General features: G+C 44.6%; 1 protein-coding gene and 1 long non-coding RNA gene across 4 annotated transcripts in view; both read left to right on the forward strand.

The window, feature by feature from the left end:
- Positions 1-25,975, forward strand: part of MSI2 (musashi RNA binding protein 2) — a 621,300-nt gene that overhangs the window by 109,891 nt on the left and 485,434 nt on the right. The gene's annotated exons all lie outside the window — the stretch shown is intronic.
- Positions 6,815-24,824, forward strand: LOC115482614. Its single transcript, XR_003944109.1, has 3 exons — positions 6,815-6,824; positions 17,409-17,415; positions 24,746-24,824. It is a non-coding gene; the product is annotated as an uncharacterized LOC115482614 (long non-coding RNA).

Below are 25,975 nucleotides of genomic sequence, written 5' to 3' on the forward strand. Positions count from 1 at the left end.
TCAATCTGCTGATTCGTTAGTTGTGAAGCCACTGACGCCATTGCTCCGGCCTCGACGTCATCACGTTTGACGCGAGGGCGGAGCCCCAACACAGTGTTTTCGGTGGCTTCACCACCACAAAGGCTTCGAACCGGAAGGAAGTGCCCGGAGGACCTGACAGTGACGTCAGTGTCCTCAGAACGTTGAGGGTAAGTTTTATTATATAGGATGATGGCAGATAAAGACCAAAAGGCCCATCCAGGGTTCCCTTCCTCAGTAACTACTAACTCCTTCTTTTCCTAAGGGATCCCACGTGCCTGTACTAGCTTTCTTAAATTCTGACACAATCCTCAACCTCACCGGGAGGCCATTCCACGCTTCCACCACCCTTTTTGTGAAAGAGTATTTCCTTAAATTCCTCCTAAGTCTGTTTCATTTTACCTTCATCCTATGTCGTCTTATTCCAGAGTTTTCCTTCATTTGAAAAAGGCTCACCTCCTGTACATTAACACCACTGATGTATTTAAACATCTCTATCATATCCCCTCTCTCCCGCCTCTCTTCCAGCGTATACACGTTGAGATTTATAAGCTTGTCCCTTTTTTTTTTTCTTTCAAATTTTTTAAAATATTCTGATAATGGAGAAACCACTGTTGATGGGAAGAGACAGGCTGAACACGAATAAAAGCCTTTTCAGAAGAGCTTTATCCAAGTGCATATGATTGAAAGCTCCTAGTAGATTTTGAATTTTTATTAATGCTGTGCTTTCTTCCTGTGCCCTATTCAGTCTGGCTGTGACGCTGGATCGAGATACAGGAGTGCCCTAATTTCAAACCCATTTACGTGTTAGAAAGAGCTGAATGAGGTGTTTAAGCCAAACAAAAAAGTATCTATTTGCAAAAAGCCGGAGATGTTTGAAGCAGACCCTAATACATGCACCACCTTTGTCTCGCCTCTCATTAGAGGCTGAGCTGGTCAGGCCTGGTAATTAGAACAGGGGAGGTGGTGTTTTGGATTTTATGAATTTGGATCTAATTGGTTTGAAAATTCAGTTTGATGTGGATATGGAGGATGTTGGCAGAACACTTATGGGGTCACCTGATCAGAGGAGGAAGAGGAGAGGCGCAGGGCTCTTAACTGTACTGCTCCATAATTGTGTCCTTCCGCACCTCTAGCTCCTGGGATGAAAACCAAACCTTTCAGAGCCATTTTTAGTGAGTTGGCTAGGCACAGGATGTGTGGCATTTTTATATTTTTAAGCAATTTGCACTGAAATTTTCAAAGAGAAAGTACGTGGGTAGTTTTGTATGAAAATCTGCAGGTCGTTATTCAAAGGCCCCCCCCCCCCCCCCCTTCAGTAATCAGCCGGCAGCGGTCGGCGTTTTTAAAAATGCTGATCATCGCCAGCTTAAATTATCCCCTGATATTCAGTGCCGGGCCATATCCGGGGACCGATTTGGAGCGGGCAAGCTGCTGCAGTGTATGTGGGCCCAGTTGATATTCAGCTGAGCTCACGTAAGAGTTGCGCGGCCCCAGTTGATTATCAGGCTGGGGCTGCATAAGGTTTGCTTAAAAAAAAAATGTTAAAGTTCAAATTACCCCGAGCCCTCGACATGTCACATTCCCTCTCCCTCCCAACACATGTCTACAAGCCACTACCCCTCCCCCCCAAATTCCTCACAGAAGTGCCCATTCTTTTGTGTTCCTTGCGTTTGCCATTGGTGTGTGTGGATAGGAACATATTGTTTCCCACATATACTTAACATCTGAAAATTCAGTTTTAGTTTTCCAGTTTATTCCTTTCCCACTATTCCTCTGTACCCCTTGTTGATATAAACATCTCCTCAGGAACGCCTTTCTTCCATGGCTTAAAGTACACTTATATATTTATTAGAATTGGGCAGAACAAACATTTTTGTTTCGTTTCCCATGTTATCTTCCGGATTTTTTGTCTTTGTTTTGTATTTGTAAATTTTTGTTTGAGTCCATGTCGTTAACAGTGCACACTATTTGCAAAGAGTAACCAAATTTGTGACCGAAACTCGCTGCTCGGTTTCAACTGAAACCGGCCCGTCTGCACCTCCACCCCTCCAAACAGCACACTCCCCCTCCTCTGCGACCAGACAGAACCCCCCCCCCCCCCCACCTACTTTAAACCCCGGTGATCTAGTGGCCTAAACCGGGCCAGGAGTGATCCCCAGTCGCTCGTACCCCTGCCATCTTCACTGTCAAAATGGCTGCCATGACATTCAGTGGAGATGTCTTGAGACTGCTGCTGAAGGTCATGGTAGCCATTTTGAGATAGGAGCTGGCATAGGCAGGAGCAATTCACAGGATGGGCATTTTTCAGAAGGCCTGTTCACCAAGGTAAATAGCCACTTTATGTAGGCAGAGCCCTTCCTGAGAAAAAAGTCTTATAGATTCTTAATATACTGCTTTTTTTTCCCCCCAGTGGTACAACCAAAGTGGTTTACATGTTTGTTATCTGTAGGTACTTTCTCTGTCCCTAATGAACTCTGAATTTAAGTTTTGTACATGAGTCAATAGAGGGTTAATTTCAGAGGTATATCTATTGGGGAGGGGGATCGCAAAGGGAAAGGGAAATGGGACTTGATATACCGCCTTTCTGAGGTTTTTGCAACTACATTCAAAGCGGTTTACATATATTCAGGTACTTATTTTGTACCAGGGGCAATGGACGTTTAAGTGACTTGCCCAGAGTTACAAGGAGCTGCAGTGGGAATCGAACTCAGTTCCCCAGGATCGAAGTCCACTGCACTAACCACTAGGCTACTCCTCCACAAAGGGAACAGTTGCTCCCCCAAACGGATTTTAGTGGACCAGCAGCAGTCAAGTTAAAGTTAAGGAAAAATTTGGGAACCACCGGCGTCTCTTTTACAAAAGTCTGTTCCCCCTGACATTAAGTAACTTGCCCAGGGTCACAAGGAGCCACAGTGGAAATTGAATCCAGTTCTCGTGGTTCTTTGCCCACTGCACTGATCTTTAGGTTGCTTCTCTTGTGACTTTTTTTTTTCCTTTTGTCTGGTAGACCTTGTATCTGTCTAACTGTTAAGGCAGACCAGGCAGTCGCCTAAGACAGCAACTTCTGGGGAGCAACAAATTGGCCAGAAGAGCCATCAGGGTGCACTTGTACCTGCAGGGAACGAATGACTCTTTGGAAATTGCCTTCGTTTTGTGTATGGGTCGGGATGGCAAGGGTCAATTTAATATTTAAAAAGTATGACACCCAGTTATGCATATTACAAGACTGTTCTGGGAGGCATGCTGTTGGAGTGGTCAGAATTTTGTATTTAATTATTTAGGGGAAGGGCATAAGTGCATGAATGCAAGGCTGAAAGTTTGCCTAGGGTGCCCATTATACTTGTGCTGACTCTGTATCCGTTGGTTAGGAACTGCAGCATACGTGGAGGAGCCTCTAATTAGTTTTATTTAATTTTTTACTCTAGTGCTTTTATGTGGTCTTTTATAAGGAATTGGGTAAGGGTGGGACTGTAGAGACCCCACTGCACTGGGAGCCAGGGCTTGGGAAGTTTATTGATGGGGAAGGTCTTAGAGTGCGCTGGATGGGAATCCCAGCCGTCAGCTAGCTGATTTCTTTAATGTCTGTCCTTGAGCAGTTAATTAGGCTATTCTTTATGGACTCGCTGGCTGAGAACGTGAGTATCACATTAAACATGATCTAAATTGTCTTCGGATTCCCAAAGCCTCCTTGATACCACATCGCCTAACCGTGCCGCTTAATTTCTTTCCGGTGAGCTAATTTCCCATTATACTTGAGATAGATGGGGAAGGCCGTATGTTTCAAGCTCCCTGTACCAACTGGTTTCTAACTAGGGATTGTCTCTTGCCTTGTAGCGAGACTCTTCCAGGATGGAGGATATCCCAATAACAGTATTGAGCAGTACCCAGACCATATGGCTTGATGGCAGCTTTGGAAGTGCAGCCCACACCTCCTATTTCCATATCACTTAGGAGTAACTTGAGTTTGCATAAAATAAAATAAAGCTCTCGGGATGTGAAAGGCACAAACTGAACAGATGCGACTGTGTGCAGCATGGCAGCTAGTGCAAAGATCTCATTTTGACATGAGTGACTCTCATTGCAGGTGGAATGTATTAAATAAGCTATCGGTTCTCAGAAGGCTTAATCAGATCCGTGGTCCTGCAGTGTCAAAATGTCCAATTGATTTAAAATATGTACATATGTATGATACCAGCTTCTACTGACTGATAAGGTACTTAAGTTACACATTTTGGTGTATGCATTAGATATATCACTGTTTGCACTAGTTTCGGTTTAAACACTGTTAGTAGTCTGTGCTTCCTGTATGATGGTTGACTGCACATGGACTGCTGGACATGACAGCGTCTCGCAGCAAAAAGAAACAGCGTCAATATCTTTTTTTTTTTTTTTTTTTTTTACAATTTCTTTATTTAAAGCCAACAATAATTTACAAGAACATTTTATAACCAGTAACATAGTAGATGACGGCAGATAAAGACCTGGAACAGTCCATCCAGTCTGCCCAACATTCACACTGATGTATTGTGAAACAGCAGTGTCCTCCCCCCTCCACCCATACTAACAAGGGGTTCCTTGAAATATAACAGCCTAGAACAAAACTGTAAACCAAATCCTCAACAACTAAGGGTTAATTGAGAGTATAATAAAATGGAGTTGGGGTCTCCTGGTACCATGCTGGCGAGTGGGTGCTGAATTGCGGAGCTCATGACCTGGAGAACCATTCCTGTCGGAACAACCTTTTCCTTATTGGGCTGCTGGAGACCCTGAAAAATGCTGAAATGGTGAGCTGCTTGGAACGCTGGCTTCTGCAGTCGGTGCAACTGGGTCATCATTTGGGGCCTCTGCGGGTAGAACGCGCAAATCATGTGGACCTCCTACGGCAATCTTACAATAGATCTCGCATGGTGATTTTGAGGATTCCGAATTATGGATATAAAGGCGGTTTTAAGGGCGATTCCATCTGGTCAATCTCTTACATATGAAAAGTCCACCTTGTTCTTTCAGGATTATTCAGCCCGTGTAGCCATGGCCAGGAAAGCGTTTGCACCTCTTTGTGCTACCCTCCATGAGAAGAAAATGCAGTTCATTGTTACACCCTGAAAAGCTCCGAGAGCAACATGAGGGTGGTGACAATTTCTTCGAGGATGCGGGTTTGACCAAGGATTCAGTTGCATATTTAAACCTGGGCTCTAACTTTCTGGACTAAGAACTGTTCTCAGGATTGCATGGGCCTCATTATAGGGTTATTGGTTTCTCCTTCATGTACTTAAGTGTTCAGTTTGGATCTGGCAGTGGTTTTTCTTTTTGCCATTGGTGGTATTCTTACTTTCCCCCACCCTGCTGTTTCTTGGGGTTATCTTCTACCAGCGGTTTTTACCTGATAGCAGTTACCGTATTTTTCAGACTATAATACGCACTTTTCTCCCCCCAAATTTGGGAGGAAAATGTGGGTGTGTCTGGTAGTCCGAATGTAGCGTACCTGCTCACTGTGTGTGTGTATGTGTGTGTGGGGGGGGGGGGGCGGTGACCAGGGTCGGTCTTAGGCTGAGGCGAGCGTTGCGACCGCATAGGTCCTCGCGCGGTGCGCCTCAACTCCGCCCAGTGCTTTTTTTGTGAGGTCCGGCTCACCTGCCCGCTCCCTTCCGTTCGTGCACCCGTGCTCCCTGTTTTGAAATCTTTAATTTACCCGAAGACGCGGCGAACCAGCAGTAAAAGCAGCAGGCAGGCTTGCCTTCTCGTCGTTTCCCTTCCCTCTCAGTGCGTCCCGCCTTCCTCTGATGTAACTTCCTTTCCATGAGAGTGGGACGCGCTGAGAGGGAAAGGAAGCGACGAGGAGGCGAGCCTGCCTGCCTACTGCTTTTACTTACTGCTGGTTCGCTGCGACTTCGGGTATGTAAATTAAAGATTTCAAGGCAGGGAGCACGGTTGCACAAACGGAAAGTCGGGGAGCTGAGGGCGGACAGGCAGGTGGGTGGGGGTTTGAACGAATCGCTGGACATGGGGAGGAGAATTGCTGGACACGGAGGGGAGGGCAGGGGAGAGAGAAGAATCGTTGGACATGGATGGTAGGGGAGGACAAATTCCACTGCAGAGCTACACAGGTTGTGCAAAACTACTGTCCCCATACAAGAGTGTTGCACAACCTGTGGTCCTCCAGCAGATCTCCGCCACACTTTTTGCTTCAAAAATCTTTTCCCTATTTTCCTCCTCTAAAACCTAGGTGCGTCTTATGGTCCGAAAAATATGGTACTGCTTTTGTGATTGTGTTTTGGTTTCTCATAATGGAGGGGGAGGGGGGACTGCTCCGCATAGTGTGGGAGTCCTTCATTGCCTTTGCGAGGAGTTCTTCTTGTGGGTTCTGCAATGGGCCCTGCTCTGTTCAGCTGTGAGGAGGGAGCATATTAACCTTGATATGCTTAGCTGCTGTTCTCTCTCATCAGGCTGAGCACTAGCGATGGTGGGGATTAAGCTGATGTCTTGGAAAGTCAGTGGCATCACATCACCTATAAAGTGAAGCAAACTCTTGCAGGTGTTGAATTTGCAAAAGGCACAGGTGACTTCTGCAGGACATATTTAAATTCTATAGAACACAAGAAACCATGTTGCTGATGGGTGAGGGATTATCTAGAGGGTCCTACGTCCAATAGGAAAGCTGGGGGTCATCATATTGTTTCGTAAGGGTTTGCTTCTGGAGAAAAAGCATCATATTTATAGATCCATTGGGGTGCTATATAATAGTGTACGTGGTGTTGAACCATGTGCCTGTGGTGTTGGTGAATTTCTATGCTCCCAATCACTATGTGAAATCCTTTTAAAAAATTCTAATTGGTCATCTACACATTTTTGACAATGTTCCTATAATTATGGGGATGATTTTAATTCCTGGTAGACTACTCCAGGGGAGTTCCTTTGTTGTGTAATGTGCTTGATTTATTGGACTCCTGGCGGTTCTTTCACTCTGGTGAACGTGATTATACTCGCAATTCTCGGGCTCATGATTGTCCCACATTGATTATCTTTTAGTGTTGTATGTGTTGGCTCTCTTTTTTTTTGGCATCAGGCTTTGATTGGTCCTACTCAAGTTTCCAATCATGCTTTGATTTAGATTGTGCTGGATTGGGGCCTGGAGGGTGCAAGAGTTTTTTGCTGGCGGTTCCCTAGACATTTGTCTTAAGCTACCAGATTTCATACTTACCTGCGGGGTAAATGGTAAGACTATGTCAACCACAATAAAGACTTTCCCTTCCAATTTGGAAACTTTTTTGGGAGGCTTGCAATTTAGCATTCTTATGTGGGGAAGTGATCTCATATGTGGCTCATAAAAGAAGATCTGGTGTGGCAGAGTTACTTCGTTTAGAGGGTTAGGTTAAGAGAGATCGGCAATCGTTTGGTTCTCATCCCACTGCATTCAATCGGACTCATTTGCTGGCCTCTCAGTCAGCGCGTCCATGCGTGGACTCAGAAATCTTTTGCCTTTTGTCACTACTAGTTGTTTAAGCTTGCGAACAAATAGTGAAGTTTGCTGGCCTGCGTCGTCCTGCAGTCTGGGAGTCCACGTCAGGTGACTCAATTGATGGGGCCAGTCGCTATGTTTGGTCTGAGGAAGATATTTGTGCTCTTTTTCAGGGCTTTTATGCCCATCTTTGTTCTTCTCTGGAAGATGTGGGCCTGGAGAATGCATCTTGCTGGTCCAGGACTTGCCTCAGTTGCCCGATTAGCAGCATGCCTTGCTTGATGTGCCTATCTCAGAGGATGAGGTGGAGTGGGTGCTTAAGGTGAGCCCTCTCCATAAGGCTCCTGGGGTGGATGGCTTGCCGTCTGAATTTTATAAACTGTCGTCCCTTGTTTGACCACAGTATTTAATTCTTATACTAGTAGTGGAACCCTGCCGGACAGTTTACGAATGGCCCAACTTGTGGTGTTCCTTAAACTGGGCAAAGATCTCCATTGTGTGGACTCTTCTCGCCACATCTCCCTTATACCATTCGAAGCTATGTTGTATGCTAAAATCTTGCCAAATCGTCTGGCCCAGGTTCTGCCTCAGCTCGTGATGGCTCCCCAGGTGGGCTTTGTGAGATCTCTCTTGGTGGTGAAGAAGATGTGGCAGATTTTGGCTTCTTTGGAGGTGGTGCGTTGTCGCTCTATGCCTTCTGTGCTTATCATTTTTCACTAAAATGAGCATGCACGTGATATGAGGGGAAGAGCCGAGCAGGCAATTCGGTGGAGACAAGTGCTGGACAAACACTTCAGCTGGCGGGGATCCCCGACCCCCGCCAGCCAAACCAGGGGCCCCAGAGACAATTTGGTGGGCCCAGGCCCCCGTGGCCCCCCGTAGCTATGCCACTGCTTTGGTATATGGTAAATATTTGTATCTTTTTCCTTTATTTCTCTCCTTAATTTCTTTTACTTATTTGCTCACATTTCCTGTCAAGTGGAATACTTGTATGTATTATTTGAATTGCATCAAAAAAATGAATAATAAGAAAAGAAAGGATGAAGATATTGCCAATGTAATTGTATTGAGAAAGGAAACCTGGAAATGAGAATCGGTGAGGAAGCGCTGAAGCCAAGGAGTAGGAGGGCTAATATTTTGGGAAAACTAGCTGGTACCCTGCTGTTTCTGGGCCTTTGCTGACTTAGCTGTAAATCCCCAGGAGGTATGAGCGTCCTCATTAGAATCCTCCAAACACGAGGCAAGTCATGCACGCACAGAGGCGGGTGTATGAAGAAAAAGGCACGCATGAGTGTGCAGATCCACATGTGTACATGCAGAGAGACCTAAAGAGACAGAAAAACACGTGTGTGCATCCAGACATGTAACGAGAGAGAGACAGACAAGACCTGCAGAGAGACAGTACCTGTATGAACAGAAACACACAGGAGTCTGCACAGAGGGAGAGAGAGACAGACCCAAGTGAAGGATTGGAATGGTAAAGCCGTAGCTTAGCGTATGCTTCAAGCCACCATCCGCAGAAGTAACAGCAGCTGCTGCTTTTTAATCCCCCCCCCCCACCCGCTTCCTGTTGATTTATTAGTCGCACCAAACCAAGATCCTCTTGGCCTCTCATAAAAGAGCCCCCTGCCTTTTACTGCCAGGAACTGTGGATTTTTTTTTATTATTATTCAAAAGGATTTAATACTGTAGTTATTACAAGGGAAAAAAAAAGCACACTGTCCATAATTTGGAAACCATCTGTCTATTTTATTTATTTTTTTTCAAGGAGATTAAACCTTGCAGGGAAGTAGTTCTTAACGAGGGAAGGAAGATCCGGGGCTGTCTGCACATTAGACATGGCATTTTAGATCAGAGCCTCTGGCAAATATTTCCTTGCCCTAAATTCCTCTGCTGGGGAATGTTTTGCGTGCAATGGGCTTCAATAACAACTCCAGTAAAGATCAGGGCTGGGCAGACCTACGGTCTGTACCCAAAAATTTGCAGGCAGAGAGAGAGAGATTTCAGTATACCAGTGTTTAATCATGAAGAAATGAAACCTGTGCAGAGTGCCAAGGTCAACTCTGGCCACCATATTTTGCAGACCGGATGGACTGTGCAGGTCTTTACTATTCTACTATGAATCAAATTGGCTTCTGTGTGGCTGTGTATCTGTTATTTTTTTTTCTCTTAAGCATAAAGGAATCCTGTGCCGAAGGAATGGATCCTCAGGAGCTTAGTCAGGATCGGGAGGCGGGGCTGGTGGTTGGGAGGCGGGGATAGTGCTGGACAGACTTGTACGGTCTGTGCCGGAGGCGGGGCTGGTGGTTGGGAGGTGGGGATGGTGCTGGGCAGACTTGTGCGGTCTGTGCCGGAGCCGGTGGTTGGGAGGAGGGGCGGGTGGTTGGGAGGCGGGGATAGTGCTGGGCAGACTTATACGGTCTGTGCCCTGAAGAGCACAGGTACAAATCAAAGTAGGGTATACACAAAAAGCAGCAAATATGAGTTATCTTGTTGGGCAGACTGGATGGACCGTGCAGGTCTTTTTCTGCCGTCATCTACTATGTTACTATGTTACTATCCCCTTCTCAGTTTCACCCAGTTTCACTGACCTCTGTTAGGGACTACAAATCACATCTAGCCTAGACCCATGTGACCACTAGGTGTCACCAGTGCGGCCTTTCCTGGTTCAGTTTGTAATCGAACCCTGAATCCTTGGCACGGAAATTCAGCATTTTTCATCTGCACAGAATCCACTGGAAGGCCACTTTGTGTCGTCTGGGGTTATTCACGCTCCAGTCTTTCAGCCTGTCTTAAAATGTAGAGTGATGTTTTTAGTTTTAGGGCATAAAGGTGAGATTTCCCAGTTGTAGTGCCCCTAGAATTGTTGTGAGGGGGATGATAGGGCAGAGTTGATTGAAATCATTAGTTGGGAAAATTCTGCACTGATGAGTGATGTGCTTGTTTTATTTTAAGTAGACTCACTAACTCAGGCAAAAGTTAAGGGGGTCTTTTATTTATTTATAACTTGCCTATCCTGCCATCTAGGTGGGATACAAATGCTCATAAAAACAGATAAAACATTACAAAGAAAACATACAAACATCCAGTGCCCCAGAAAAGCCTGAAACCCCACCCCTGAAGAGTCTGAACACCCACCCCTTAAGCAAACACTTTACAAAACAACCAGGTTTTTAACCGCTGCTTAAACTGGGACACAGAAGAAAGCTGGCGCATAGCCAAAGGAAAGAATTCCAGAAACAAGGGCCAGCTACAGAGATTCCGAATTTCCTCCAAACGCATCTGATAAAATGAAGGGACAGGCAGCAAATTCAAATCTTGAGATCGCAGTACCCTGACAGGACAATAAGTCTTGCAAGCATTGCACCAAAGCCAATGGAGCAACACCGTGATGCGCCTGAAATACCAGCAATAAAAGCTTAAATTCAATACTCTGTACCACGGGCAGCTACTGCAACAACTTCAATTGAGGTCTAATGTGTACCTCTCGACTCAAGCCCAAGAGACGCAAAGCCTGTAGCGTTGAACAGGGAAGACCGCACAACAAAGTGAGGCAGCACATAACTCTGCAGCACCGTACGAACATTCTCTGGAGAAAAACGTTCCAAAGCTGAGATACCAATCTCGTATCCAAAAGTACTCCCAAACTACGTAGAGAAGTAACCACTGGAACAAAAAACAGAATCCAAAGTAAACCCCGCAACTGGACATGGTTCACCAAATTGAGAGAGCCAGAGAATCTGCATCTTCTCCACATTCAAAAACAACCCATTCTCGCACATCCACGATTACACTGTCCCGAAATAATGCTTCTACCAAAACCACAATTTCCTCCCTTACTGGAGGAACAATTTGCAAATCATCTGCATAAAGGTGATAACTGATCGCCAGGTCAGCCAACACCTGACACACTGGACGCATAAACAAATTAAACAGCACTGACGACAAACAAGAACCCTGTGGCACACCTGATATCACAGGTGCCCACTGAGAAACAGATGAACGTTGAACCACCTGAAGAGAGTAGTCTGCCAAAAAAAAACCCTGAAACCAGGCCAAAATATTACCTGAGGTAGTGACGGCAGCTGGCCTTGCTGAGTTTAAAGGGGGTCTGGATAGATTCCTGAAGGAAAAGTCCATTGATCGTTATTAAATTTGGGGTTTTTGCCAGGTTCTTGGGGCCTGAATTGGCCGCTGTCGGAGACGGAGTGCTGGGCTTGATGGACCTTGGGTCTTTTCCCAGCGTGGCTGTGCTTATATGAGGTGCCAAAAGAGTGAATCCGCTCCAGCAAAAGCTCATGACTAAGTATCAAATACAGCCACTACATCTAGTGAAATCAAGAAAAATCGCTTGCCCTACCCAAAACCAAGGTGGAGGGTGGGGTTGGGGGGGGGGGGGGGAGTGGATTCTGAATATACTGAATTTGTGAATGAACCTCAGCCACATAGATTGAGCGGATATTGTTTAGGCTACAGCATACTTAGGAGGTCTTTTACTAGACTCTTAACACTGGTCTCTCATTTTGTGGGAGAGTAGTACAGGAATTGTAGGGATCAGATGGTTCAAACTCACTGATAGTCTCCCGTTACCAGAAGAGAACATAACAGCTGTTGTGGGAGTGGCACTGGAAGCAAACCTCCAGAGAAGGGGGGAAGGGGCATGTGTATTTGGGGATAGAGCATCCTGGAACTGTGCTTACTGTTGATAGGAGCCACCACTGGCCCCAGGTTTTATGAAGAACGTCACTGCTGTTCTCCAGTGTTTACCAGCCAGTTGTACCATGATGCACTGGGGTGCCTTCAGACCTCATCAGGAGTCCATGGAAAAAATCCACCACTATATGGTACTCTGCTCCCAGCACCTCACATTAATAAGAGACATGAGTGGTAGATCTTAAATATGCAGGAGCCTAATTTCTGTGCACATGTATATATCCCCAATCTCTCGGACACAGCGTGAGGTGAGCATGGACAGCCTGTGCAGCATGGATAGTTAGGTCTTGTTTTGCTCACCGTACCTCCTCGTCTTTGCCCTCTTGAGCCACCTTGTTTGATTCTTTCTGGCCTCGGTGCTTCCCAACCTTTCCTTTTGGCCATGAGTCCTCTCCTATGCACACGCTGCCTGCTATATGGAGGCCTTGGGTTTGAAGATGTTGGAAGCTCCACTGTACTCGACACGCACAAAGAGAGGTAAAATTAGAGGCGATGAGGCTTTTGTAGACTCTCGGGTTGCACGTTCTGCAGTTGCTGTTCCATGAATTACGTCGGCTGAGCCACGGTGTCAAAAAGTCAAAAGAAACAAATGTTCAGTGTACCCTAAATAATGGATAAACTTGGGGAGAGAAAGTGAGAGCAAGGCAGGAAGTGTTCCAGGCTTGTGAACCTTCCGAAAGAAGAATTAGGTGTTTCATGCAAAAGTATCTGTTTGCCATGTTTCCTTATGTTCAACAGTTTTTATTGAGTTCAAATATTGCAAATTACAATCAGTAGTATTTACATAAGTTTCAAAACATGTAAGTTGTACAACAAACTACCAGTCTTAACCGTGTATTCTTATTTTTAACCTCTTTGCCATGTTTCCTTATAATAGACACATAAACACCACTTTCAAGGGCTGATCAGATCTGTTTTCTCATATCTCCACATACTGCTGTTATGCAGGGGCCCAGTATTTAAAAACCCCCCCAAAAAAACAGCTAAGTGGGGATAATATTCAGCCCACGGCGGTAAGTGGCTTGTAAGCCACTCATAGCCTTGGATATTTAATGGCAGGGCAGTTGCAGCGCCTGGTATTGAGTATCTGCGCTGACCCAGAAGTTAACAGTGGTGTAAAGAAAGAATAGGTTTTTACTGAATGTTCTGATGAATAAATATGGACCTGCTCTTTGTTTGCATCATATTGGATCTTGCAGATTGTTTACTGCCTTGTTTCTTGGGAATGGAGGTTAACTGGGCACCAGCCGATATTCAAGCTGGTGTCCAGTTAACTCGGCACATAAAGTTAGGACGGCCTTTTTCCTATCCTTTCTTTATGGACTTGGTTAGCCAGTTAGCAGCCTGAATATTGCTACTAATGGCTAAGTGCTGGCTCCACCCCTTCGCTGCCCCCCTCCCCCCAAACCTAACCAGTTAAGGTATGGACAGTTAGTGGTGATATTCAGTGGCATTACCCGGTTAAGGGCTGCTGAATGTCAGCAGCTGGCCAGCTCATAAGATCATAAGAATAGCCATACTGGGTTAGACCAATGGTCCATCTAGCCCAATATCCTGCTTCCAACAGTGGCCAATCCAAGTCACAAGTACCTGACGGAATCCCAAATAGTAGGAACATTCCATGTAGAACCCCAAAGAGTAGCAACATTCCATGCCTTTCCTGCCCAATTAAACCCTTTTGAATATCGACCCCTAAGCTAGTAATTTAGGCTTCTAAATTGTGCCTTATTTTCAGCCAAACTTATGAGCATACGTTTTCAGCTGAAAAATCATCTTAAGGATCTTTAAAGTTATGCTTATAAATTTAGGTGTTTCATTCATTTGCCTATATTTATGAGCATAATGTGAAAATCGGTGCTAAGCTCGTAGCTTTCTTTTTTTTTTTTTCCTGTCCCTAAATCTGCCCGTTTTCCATCCACTTTTAATGCTCCTAAATTTAGGAGTTTAGTGAAATTTTGAGCATCAATTTAGGCAGCTTGGCCCTAGTAAAATTTCAAAGCCAATTTGTGAGCATACTTCCCAAAATTAGAAGCATAATTCCTTTGAAGATTGGGCCCTAATTAGAAGTTATGATGATATTTTTGAGCTAGGTTCCGTTTTTCCAAAGTTTTAATATTTTAAAATCTGATTTAAATAATCAGATGTTCTTGGTTGGAAAAAAAAATCACCGTTTTTTTTTTTTTTAAAATCCATGCTGGGTGACATGTATATGCACAGTGTATGTTAGGTAATGCCATCTGTCCAGGTTGTAAAGATTTGCATTTGTATGCTGGCTTTTTTTTTAAATTTGATTTTAATTGCTTATTGCTTATATGCTACTTGCAAGCCCAAAAGCTATCGAAGCAGTTAGGAGCCAACTTTTCAAAATGATTGGGGGGTGCTAATCCCAATAGAAATTACCCCTCCCTGGACATTGTCGAGGAGTTTGCTCAATATTGGGGGTGCTCAAGCACCCCCAGAGCTGGCTCCTATGAAGCGGTGTACATTCAGGTATAGTAGGTATTTTTCTGCCCCTGGAGGACTCATAATCTAGATTTGTACCTGAGATAATGGAAGATTAAATGAATGGTCACAAGAAGCTGCAGTGGGATTCGAACTGGGCTTCTCTGGTTCTCAGCCACCAATATGGGAGTCCCTAAGAGCTGGTGTCTGGTGGCTTCTCCTAGTTGATTGCTTTCTATGTTACAGTGGTAACTTGGTTAATGTAAAATAACTGTTCATTAGTTTCAAATACACGTATGGAGCTGAACTAGGTAACTTGCAAGCCTACAGTGTTCCTGTCTCAAGAGTTTACAGTCTGAGCCATATGCTAGGACCATCTGAGGAGAATGGGAGCAATATTTCTGAGTGCATATTAAAAAAATAATAATAATAAAAATTCATTTCCCACCCCACCTCTTTCTTTCCTTCAGACTGTCATTGGAATACTTTTCATGGTCTCGTCTATATATTTTCATGTTGTCTTCTTTTGCTCTTAACTTGACCTCAAATAAGAAGATTCTGCCTTCAAAAGCTTGTCAAAAATATATTGTTAGGCCAGTAAAAAAATATTTTCCTTTCTTTTGTTTTGTTTCTATTTATTAGCTTTAAGGTGGCAACCACACCACTTTCTTTTGTAAATGACTCGGTTTATTCTAAAATTCTGGGTAACTCTGTGAGCTATTCAGATTCTAAGCACTGCCTGCTTTTCAATATTTAGGTCGAATGCACAGTTAGGGCTCCCCTCACAATCCTCTAGTCATGGTTCTGTAAATCTGGCCCCTAGGTATAGCTATTGGGAATAACTCTTCCTTTCCCGCCAGGGCTGGGAATTCTACCTCCACAGTATACCAGGAAGTGGGAAGACTTGAGCTGGGAATAGAACCTCATCCCTCCTCCTGGCAGAGCACAGCGCTGTCACAAAGCCTTTGGGCCAGCTGCCAACAGAGGTTTGTGAAGCGAGAGCAGGAGGGTCCCCTAATGCTATTTACCAGCTTTGCACTTAATCAGTTATAGCATGAAGAAGCCGAAATCAGGAGTGACACTGTACTGCCGAACGGGGATCTGAAATTAAATTGGGGATCGGCAGCGGGTGTCAGAAATGATTAATGTGGAAAGCAGTCCTGGAAGAGCCACAAATGTTGATGTTACAGAACAGCCCCTCAGCTTCGCAGTGTTATTTTTAGACATGATCTGGGATGCTTAATTCAAATTATATTCCAGTTTTTAACCCCTCTCACCCCCTCCTGCAATAAACACACTTGACAGTGCCAGCTGAAAAGCTCTTTTTAACAGTTTGAATTACAAGCTGCTATGTGGCGTATACGACTTTTAGTTCCAGCAATTAATTTTCAGACCTTTTATTGCTTCTGTGTGAAATTTTATATACCTCTCAATACTGCAGCTGACAGTACTTATTCGCCTTCCACGGACTTAAAGTACAGTGGGCCTTTACTTGGGCTACAGTTGGCCGCCTGAAGGTATCCATGCACTATGGCTTTTACTGGCCCAGTAGGTAGGTGTTCAACCAAATTACTTGCCTAATAGAGCAATCAACTGGTCCAGGGCTGTAGGACCTGGGGTTTCTTGCACACTGTTAGCTCACATATCCAACTTCATGAGTGTCTGATGCTAGTAAAAAGTAAAGTTGAAGATGGCAAGGCCCGAAGCGGACTACAGTTGGAGATAGTGGAGTTTATCACTGTGGCAAATCCATTTGGGACAGACCAAACTAAACAGATTTGGAAGGCATTTATAGAAAAAGGGTGGAGAGGTTAGGTAAAGATGTGGGGAGGGGGGTGGATTGGAGTTGGGTTGCATATGAGAATTTTAAAAACATGTATTTGAACTTCAGTATTCATACCATCCACAACATGAACAGTAACACAGTTCACATAAGTTATACATTATTCTTATCACCTGTACAATGCATGTGGGAATTTATATGCCCAAATGTTCAAATGATCTTCAGTTGGGCAGATTGGATAGGCCTATTTGGTCTTTATTTGCTGTCATATACTGCGTTAGTGAGTCAAGCAGTCATAAGAACATTAGAGTAGCCATACTTGGTCAGACTAATAGTCCATTTAGCCCAGTGTCCTGTTTCCAACAGTGGTCAAGCCAGGTCACAAGTACCTGGCAGAAACCAAAAACCATGGCAACATTCCAGGCTGCCAATCCCAGAGCAAACAGTTGCTTCCCCATGTCTGTCTCAATAGCAGACTATGGACTTTTCCTCCAGGAACTTGTCCAAATCTTTTATAAACCTAGAGATGCTAACTGCTGTTACTACATCCTCCGGCAAAGAGTTCCAGAGCTTAATTATTTGTTGAGTGAAAAAAAATTCCATCCTGTTTGTTTTAAAAGTATTTCCATTTAACTTCTTTGAGTGCCCCTTAGTCATTGTACTTTTGGAACGAGTAAAAAATTGATTTATTTCTACTTATTTTACACCACTCAGGATCTTGTAGACCTTAATCATATCTCCCCTCATCCGTCTCTTTTCCAAGCTGAAGAACCTTATCCTCTTTAGCCTTTTCTCATATGAGAGGCGTTCCATCCCCTTTATCATTTTGGTCACTCTTCCTTGAATCTTTTCTAATTCCACAATATCTTTTTTGAGATACGGCAAGCTGAACTCAATACTCAAGGTTTTGGTGACTGATAGATGTAAGGGAGCAATGGCACTTGGTTCCATGAAATGTCTCATAAGAACCTAACATAATTAATAGTGGGTTAGATTAAAGGTCTATCGAACCCAGCAGCATCCTTTGTCTGATAGCAGCCAGTCTAGGTCACTAGGAAGCACACCACAGGTTCCAAAGAGTAGACCCATTTCTTCTCTCCCAAAGACAAAGTGGTGCCTCCCTCATTTTAGCAGGGCTAAAAGCTGTTCATGCACAGTCTGATGGCATTTTTCAAATGGGGGACACTGGGAGAAAAATCTGTGAGAGGGGCAGGTCTATCATAGGACAACGACCAGTGCCATGGGCCAATGATGAGGCTGGTTTGGATCACTGTTAGGTAACTATAACAAATTTGCTCCCCCAGACTAGCCTGTACTTCCTCGTTTGCTCTCTCCTGAGGTCCTCTCCTCCACACATTGTTACCCATACACACATTCCCCTGACTCCATCCCAGCAAGTCTCAAGCCTCACTCACTTCTTCCATCAGTTAGTCTCTAGCCCCATCTCCTCCAAGCCAGCTTCTCCCCCACCAAAGTTCTCTGGAGGAATTCTATCAGCACTGCTTCTGTAACAGCTGTCCTGTTTTCTTCTGACATGACAAGGCTTTCGGTGAGTTTGAATTATACAGTTGCCACACTTTTGAACTACACTTACAGACTTGCAAGAGCAGCAATGGAGTTAGACGTGTGGCTGAAACTTGGAGAGCCTTGCCGTGCCAGAAGAAAACAAAACAGCTTCAAGTGAGGGTGAGAAGGAAGACTCAGGCAGCCTCACTTGAGGCTGACTGTGGTTGCCACTGGCCCCCAGACCTTACGTTTGAGGATAGTGCTGTAGGAATGTGTCCAAACATGTTCAGAGTCAGCTTGCTAGGTGTCCTGATCACACCTTGGTATCAAATTCCACAACTTGCATGTGTGTTGAGTGCAAAAGATACTACTTCTAATCTGCTTTCAATCTACCTGTTAATTTAATGGTGTCTACTAATTTTAGTACTGTTTGACATTGGGGGGGGGGGGGGGAAACCCCTGCACTTTGTTTACCTGTTTCACACCACTCATGATTTCGTAAACCTCTCAAATCCCCTCTCCATCAGCTCTTCTCCCAGCTGAAGTGCCCAAACTGGCTGAGCCTGTCTCTATAGGGAAGTCCTTCCATTTCTTTAATATTTATGGCCCTTCTCTGTATCTTTTTTGATAAAGAGGTGAACAAAATTGCATGTAGTAATCAAGGTATGGTTACACCATAGATCTGTATAGAAGTATTGTGGTACCTGGATTGGACACTGTTGGAAGCAGGATACTGGGCTAGATGGACCATTTTTCTGACCAAGTATGGTTGTTCTTATGTTCCATATAATTCCTCATGTTCCATTTTCTTTTTTGACCACCATTGCACATTGAGTTGAGGATTTTCAATGTACTATCAACAATGGCTCCAAGATTTTTTTTCCCTGGGTGGTGGCTTCCTAATGTGGAACCTGACATCATCTCTCTATATAAAACGCACCTCCAACGTTCGAATGAAGCCTCTGTTAGCCAAAAGTGAAGGGGGTGAGATCGCATTGTGTCTGCCCCGCCCACGCGTCAAACGTGATGACGTCGAGGGCGGAGCAATGACACTCATCCAATCGCAACGCTCGGCAGCGAAGCGTCAGGGAAGGAGGCGGCGCTCTCAACGTCTAGCCTTCCCTTCGCTGTGTTCCGCCTTCTTCTGACGTCAAGGATGACGTCAAAAGAAGGCGGAACACAGCGAAGGGAAACCTAGACGTCGGGAGCACCGCCTCCTTCCCTGACGCTTCGCTGCCGGAACCCCGAAGGTACATTTAAAAACCATAAAAAAAAATAAAAACCATGTTGGGGGAGCGAAGAGGGTGGCCACAAAAGAAAAACAATGGGAGCGGGAGGGCAGGGGAGAAACGACACCATGGATGCGAAGGGGGGGGGGGGGAAGAAGAGGGCGGCCCAGGCTGGGACATGGGAGAGAGAGGAGCATGGATGCAAGGGGGGGTCATGGAAGGGAGACAGGGGACTTGCTGGAAAAGGATGAATGGAGGCGGCAGGGGACAGAGGAGCATGGATGGGCATGGATTGGGAGGGCAGGGCTCAGGGAGAGAGGGCAATTGCTGGAAAGGGATGAATGGAGGGGGCAGGGGACAGAGGAGCATGGATGGGCATGGATTGGGAGGGCAGGACTCAGGGAGAGAGGGAAATTGCTGGATAGGGATGAATAGAGGGGACAGATGGGCATGGATGGATATGGATTGCAGGGCAGGCCTCAGGGAGACAGGGCAATTGCTGGATAGGGAAAAATGGAGGGGCCAGGTGACAGATGAGCATGGATGGGCATGGATTGGAAGGGCAGGACTCAGGGAGACGGGAATTGCTGAATAGGGCTGAATGGAGGGGACAGATGGCCATGGATGGATATGGATTGCAGGGCAGGCCTCAGGCAGAGAGGGGAAATGCTGGATAGGGAAAAATGGAGGGGCCAGGTGACAGACGAGCATGGATGGGCATGGATTGGAAGGGCAGGACTCAGGGAGAGGGGAATTGCTGGATAGGGATGAATGGAGGGCACAGATGGGCATGGATGCATATGGATTGCAGGGCAGGCCTCAGGCAGAGAGGGGAATTGCTGGATAGGGATGAATGGAGGGGCCAGGTGAAAGAGGAGCATGGATTGGAAGGGCAGGACTCAGGGAGAGGGGAATTGCTGGATAGGGATGAATGGAGGGGACAGATGGCCATGGATGGATATGGATTGCAGGGCAGGCCTCAGGCAGAGAGGGGAAATGCTGGATAGGGAAAAATGGAGGGGCCAGGTGACAAAGGAGCATGGATTGGAAGGGCAGGACTCATGGAGAGGGGAATTGCTGGATACGGATGAATGGAAGGGACAGATGGCCATGGATGCATATGGATTGCAGGGCAGGCCTCAGGGAGACAGCGGAATTGCTGGATAGGGATGAATGGAGGGGCCAGGTGACAGAGGAGCATGGATTGGACTCACACTTTCACTCTGACTCTCAAACACTCACTCTCCCAAACACACACACTCCGAGGAAAACCTTGCTAGCGCCCGTTTCATTTGTGTCAGAAACGGGCCTTTTTTACTAGTATTCTTATAATTAGGATCACTACGTGCCTCACTTCATGCTTGTCCACATTAAATTTCATTTGCCATTTAGATGCCCAGTTCTCCTATCTGCCAAGGTCCTTCTGTGGTTCCTCATAGTCTGATTGCTTTTTAACTACTTTAATTTTTGTTGTTGTTGTTTGATCAATTTACTTGTTGCACCCTTTCAGATTGTTAATTAAAAAGTTAAACACTGGTCTCAGTACACATCCCTAAGGCATGCTACTATTTACCCATTTCCACTGGGGAAGCTTGACTATTCAGTCCTACTCTTTGCTTCCTATCTTTAAACCAATTATCAAACCACATCAAGACATTCCATTACTTTTTAATTTCTTGTAGAGTGTCTCAAGAGGGACTTTATCAAATACCTTCTGAAAATTCAAACACTAATATTGATAAGTTCACCTTTATCCATATACTTATTCATACCCTTAAAGAATTCTAATAGATTAGTTAGGCATGAACTTTCTTTACTAAATTCATGCTGGTTTATTCTCCAGTAAGCCATGCTTATCCAAATGACCAGTAATTTTGTACTTAACAATAGCTTCTATCATTTTACCTGGTTTCCATGACAGACCTGCCATCAGGTCCCAGTGATATGCTACTGTTTAGTTTCAGTTTCCTTTAGCATCTCTACCAGATTCAGTGATTATCACAACATGGTCTGCCTCTCAGCACAGTTGCACGTCTCAAGTCTAGGGTATCCTCATGCTGTCATATCTGCTCTTGTTCTGTTGATGTGGACGTGGAGGCGCTTTAGAATCTTCCAACAAGCCTCGCATGGCTTGTTAAATAGGAAAGGTGGCCTGTACCTGCAAACGAATGGGTTTGTTGTGTCCATGTCCTTGAAGCAGGTTATTATTGGTAAGTGAATTTAAGACAGAGCTAATGAACTGCCACAATCCTGTGTTCAGCAGAAAAAAATTATGGGTCAGCTCCCTGTGTCTTCTTCCTCTAATGGCAAAAATGCTGTCAACACTGGGTTATTGTCATGGACACTAAGGAGGACAACAGTAGAACTAGTGAATGTGCAGTCCTTTTGTTTTAACAGCGATGTCCTCTTTGTCGAGACGTATTTTGCAGTTTGGGTTAGATCCCATTTTGAAATGGGTGGTGGCTGTTTGTCATATGCAATATTACTGTATCAAGGTAGAAAAGTAACATAGCCATGACTGTATTCTTAAGGAAGGTGTGATGTCCATCCAGATGTCCCTAGTAAATAAAAATGACTCCCTTCCATGGCTGCTGGACTGTTTTAAAGATACTGCTTAAAACTGCAAATATTATCTTGGTGAACATTGCCACAAGCTCATTTGGCAACTTTTTAAAAGTCCTTGATTTTGTGCCTGAGGCTAAGAATCTCTCCCTTCTCACTTGGCTAAGTTTTTTTTTTTTTTATGAGAAGGGTTTTCAAATCTTTTGTGTACCAGAGAAAAGAAGCAGCAGAAAATAGGAGGTCCAAACTTCCCTCCTTCTCCAAAACAATCCTCCCCAGCATCTATTAAATGTGATTTCTGGGTACCGGAGCCATTGAAAACCTAAGGTGGTTTCTTGACCTTGCTGTGTTGCTAACAAAGGAAGGAGGAGTTCCCTTTCATTCCTGTTATTTGCCCTTATTCCAGGAAATGAGAGATTTGGTTGGGAAGAGGGCCTGGGAGGGGACAAATCCGTATGAACTAGGAAGATTAGAGTCCAGAACTTATAATTTATTAATTAGAAAGCCATCTGTGGGTTGTGTCCCCTGAAATAATTGTTGGGTCAGATGGTGCCCCGGCTGACTTTCTCCAGCCCTGATGCCATTTTAATTAAGTTTCTGCACTTAGCTCTGATTGCGATGAAAGGGCTTTTGCTCCTGTAGAATGAGTTCCTTACCTACTTGCTGGGACTGAGCCAGCCACCTTCTAGTTATATAACCTCATAAAAAAGCGAGCACGTCTTTTTACATTGCTTGTCAGTCCTGCAAATGAGTGATCTGCTGTGTCTGGCATGGTGCTCAAGACTAATGTTTAAACGCTTAGGGGCTCATTTTCGAAACGTAGAAAAGTCCAAAAAGCGGCACAGAGCGGCAGATGGATTTTTTTTTTTTTTTTGCTAAAATGTCCATATCACTATTTTCAAAACCCATTTTTAAAGCGGTTTTCTATGCAGTTTGTCCAAATCACAAGGGAGTGTGTTGGGGGTTGGGATTTGGGTGTTCCCAAATCTTGGATGGTTGTTTTCTGCCATAATTGAACAAAGCAAAAATGTTGGGGACTAAAAGGTCTAGACCGGTTTCAATCATGACTAAGTCCCAAAGTAGCCCTATATGACCAAATGACCACTGGAGGGATCAAGGCATGCTCCTCCTTCTCCCCCAGTGGTCACTGACCCCATCTCACCCCCAAATATGTGCAAGAAACAGTTCATACTAGCCACTATGACATTAAAGCAGCATGCAGGTCCCTGGAGTAGCCTAGTGGTCAGTGCAGTGCACTGTAGGGAAGGGGACCCAGGCCCATATCCCACTCTGTTAACTTGTGATGGAAAGTGTGAACCCTCCAAAATCCACCCAAAACTTACTGTATAGGTGATACATGCAGACACAAAGGCTATTGTAGTGGTGTATAGTTGGGTACAGTAGGTTTTTGGGTTTTGGAGGGCTCCTCGTACAATATAAGGGGGTAACGGTGAGATGTGTACCTGAGACCTTTTATGCAAGGTCACTGCAGTTACCCCCTAAGGTACCCTATTGCTCTGCTGGGATGTCTGTGTAGACAATCTACTAAGAATGCTACCCCCACCCCACCCCTATATATCCCAATGGCTTATTTTTCTGCGTTTTGCCCTTGGACTTTCCTTTTTTTTTAAATGGTCCTAAAAGATAGATGCACTGAGCACAAAAACCTCTAGCAAATGGCCATTTTCGAAACAAAAAGTTGGCGTTTTTCTGGCTTGAAAATGGCTATATTTACTACTGGATTTTTGGATGATTTCCGCAAAACCATCCTAAATTGGATTTAGACATCATATTGAAAATGCCCCCCCCTTAGTGAGTCTAAATTTACCTCCCCCCCCCCCCCGTGCTCTCTTACCTTCTAAACTCGTTCCTTTTTTTTCTTTTTCCTTTTTCTTTTGGTACAACTCAGAAAATGTCATCCGTTTGCTTAGGGCACTAAAGGTCAATTATGTCAGCAAGACAAATCCAGACGTCTGCCGTAGTTCTCATTAATTTCTAGCTTAGATCTTTTTTGTTTTTTAATACATGAAATTTAATGTGGAGAAGTACAAAATTGGGAAGAATAACTCAAACTGTAGCTACATGATGTTAGGTTCAACATTAGGAGTCACCACCCAAGGGAAGAGTCCAGGCGTTATTGTGGCCAATGTTGAATTCTTATGCTCAGCGTGTGGCAGTGGCCAAAAAAGCAAACGGAATGTTAGGAATTATTGGGAATAAAACAAAGATAATGCCTCTGTATCGCTCCATGGGGTAACTACTCCTTGAGTGTTGTGTGCAATTCTGGCCACCATATCTCAGAAAGCATATAGTGGAATTAAAAAAGATAAAAAAAAAAAGAATGACCAAAATGATTAAGAGGATAGACACTCCTCTCATTTGAGGAAAGGCTAAAGAGATTAGGGCACTTCAGCTTGGAAAAGACAACTGAGGGGGAGATATGATAGAGGTCTATAAAATCCTGAATGGAGTGGAACAAGTAAATGTGAATCAATTCTTTACTCTATCAAAAGTACAAAGACTAGGGGACAGTCCATGAAGTTTCATAATAGTTAATTTACAATAAATAGGAGAAAATACTTTTTTTTTACTCAACATATAGTTAAGCTGTATGAGGAGGAGTGGCCTAGTGGTTAGAGCACTGGTCTTGCAATCCAGAGGTGGCCGGTTCAAATCCCACTGCTGCTCCTTGTGATCTTGGGCAAGTCACTTAACCCTCCATTGCCTCAGGTACAAAATTAGATTGTGAGCCCTCCTGGGACAGAGAAATATCCAGAGTACCTGAATGTAACTCACCTTGAGCTACTACTAAAAAAGGTGTGAGCAAATTAAAATAAATAAATAAATAAGCTATGGAAGTCGTTGCTGGAGCAAGTGGTAAAAGCAGCCGGTGTATGGGGGTTTTAAAAAAAGGTTGGACAAGTTCCTGGAAGAAAAGCCCATAAACTGCTGTTAACCTAGACATGGGGAAAGACACTATTTATCCCTGGGATTTATAGCTCGGGATCTTGCTACTATTTGGAATTCTGCCAGGTCTTTGTGACCTAAATTGGCCACTGTTGGAAGCAGGATAATGGGCTAGAGGGATCTGTAGTCTGACCCAGTTATGTTCTTATTACACTGTGTATATGTACTTACGGTATGAGTTTATGTTGTTGGGCAGAATGGATGGGACTGTACGGTCTTTATCTGCTGTCATCTACTACTTGTCCTTGTGTGTGTGTGTGTGTATATATATATATATATATATATATATATATATATATGTATATATATATACAGTGGTGGAAATAAGTATTTGATCCCTTGCTGATTTTGTAAGTTTGCCCACTGACAAAGACATGAGCAGCCCATAATTGAAGGGTAGGTTATTGGTAACAGTGAGAGATAGCACATCACAAATTAAATCCGGAAAATCACATTGTGGAAAGTATATGAATTTATTTGCATTCTGCAGAGGGAAATAAGTATTTGATCCCCCACCAACCAGTAAGAGATCTGGCCCCTACAGACCAGGTAGATGCTCCAAATCAACTCGTTACCTGCATGACAGACAGCTGTCGGCAATGGTCACCTGTATGAAAGACACCTGTCCACAGACTCAGTGAATCAGTCAGACTCTAACCTCTACAAAATGGCCAAGAGCAAGGAGCTGTCTAAGGATGTCAGGGACAAGATCATACACCTGCACAAGGCTGGAATGGGCTACAAAACCATCAGTAAGACGCTGGGCGAGAAGGAGACAACTGTTGGTGCCATAGTAAGAAAATGGAAGAAGTACAAAATGACTGTCAATCGACAAAGATCTGGGGCTCCACGCAAAATCTCACCTCATGGGGTATCCTTGATCATGAGGAAGGTTAGAAATCAGCCTACAACTACAAGGGGGGAACTTGTCAATGATCTCAAGGCAGCTGGGACCACTGTCACCACGAAAACCATTGGTAACACATTACGACATAACGGATTGCAATCCTGCAGTGCCCGCAAGGTCCCCCTGCTCCGGAAGGCACATGTGACGGCCCGTCTGAAGTTTGCCAGTGAACACCTGGATGATGCCGAGAGTGATTGGGAGAAGGTGCTATGGTCAGATGAGACAAAAATTGAGCTCTTTGGCATGAACTCAACTCGCCGTGTTTGGAGGAAGAGAAATGCTGCCTATGACCCAAAGAACACCGTCCCTACTGTCAAGCATGGAGGTGGAAATGTTATGTTTTGGGGGTGTTTCTCTGCTAAGGGCACAGGACTACTTCACCGCATCAA

The sequence above is a fragment of the Microcaecilia unicolor genome, chromosome 13 (assembly GCF_901765095.1).
Source record: "Microcaecilia unicolor chromosome 13, aMicUni1.1, whole genome shotgun sequence".
Classification (NCBI taxonomy): Eukaryota; Metazoa; Chordata; class Amphibia; order Gymnophiona; family Siphonopidae; genus Microcaecilia; species Microcaecilia unicolor.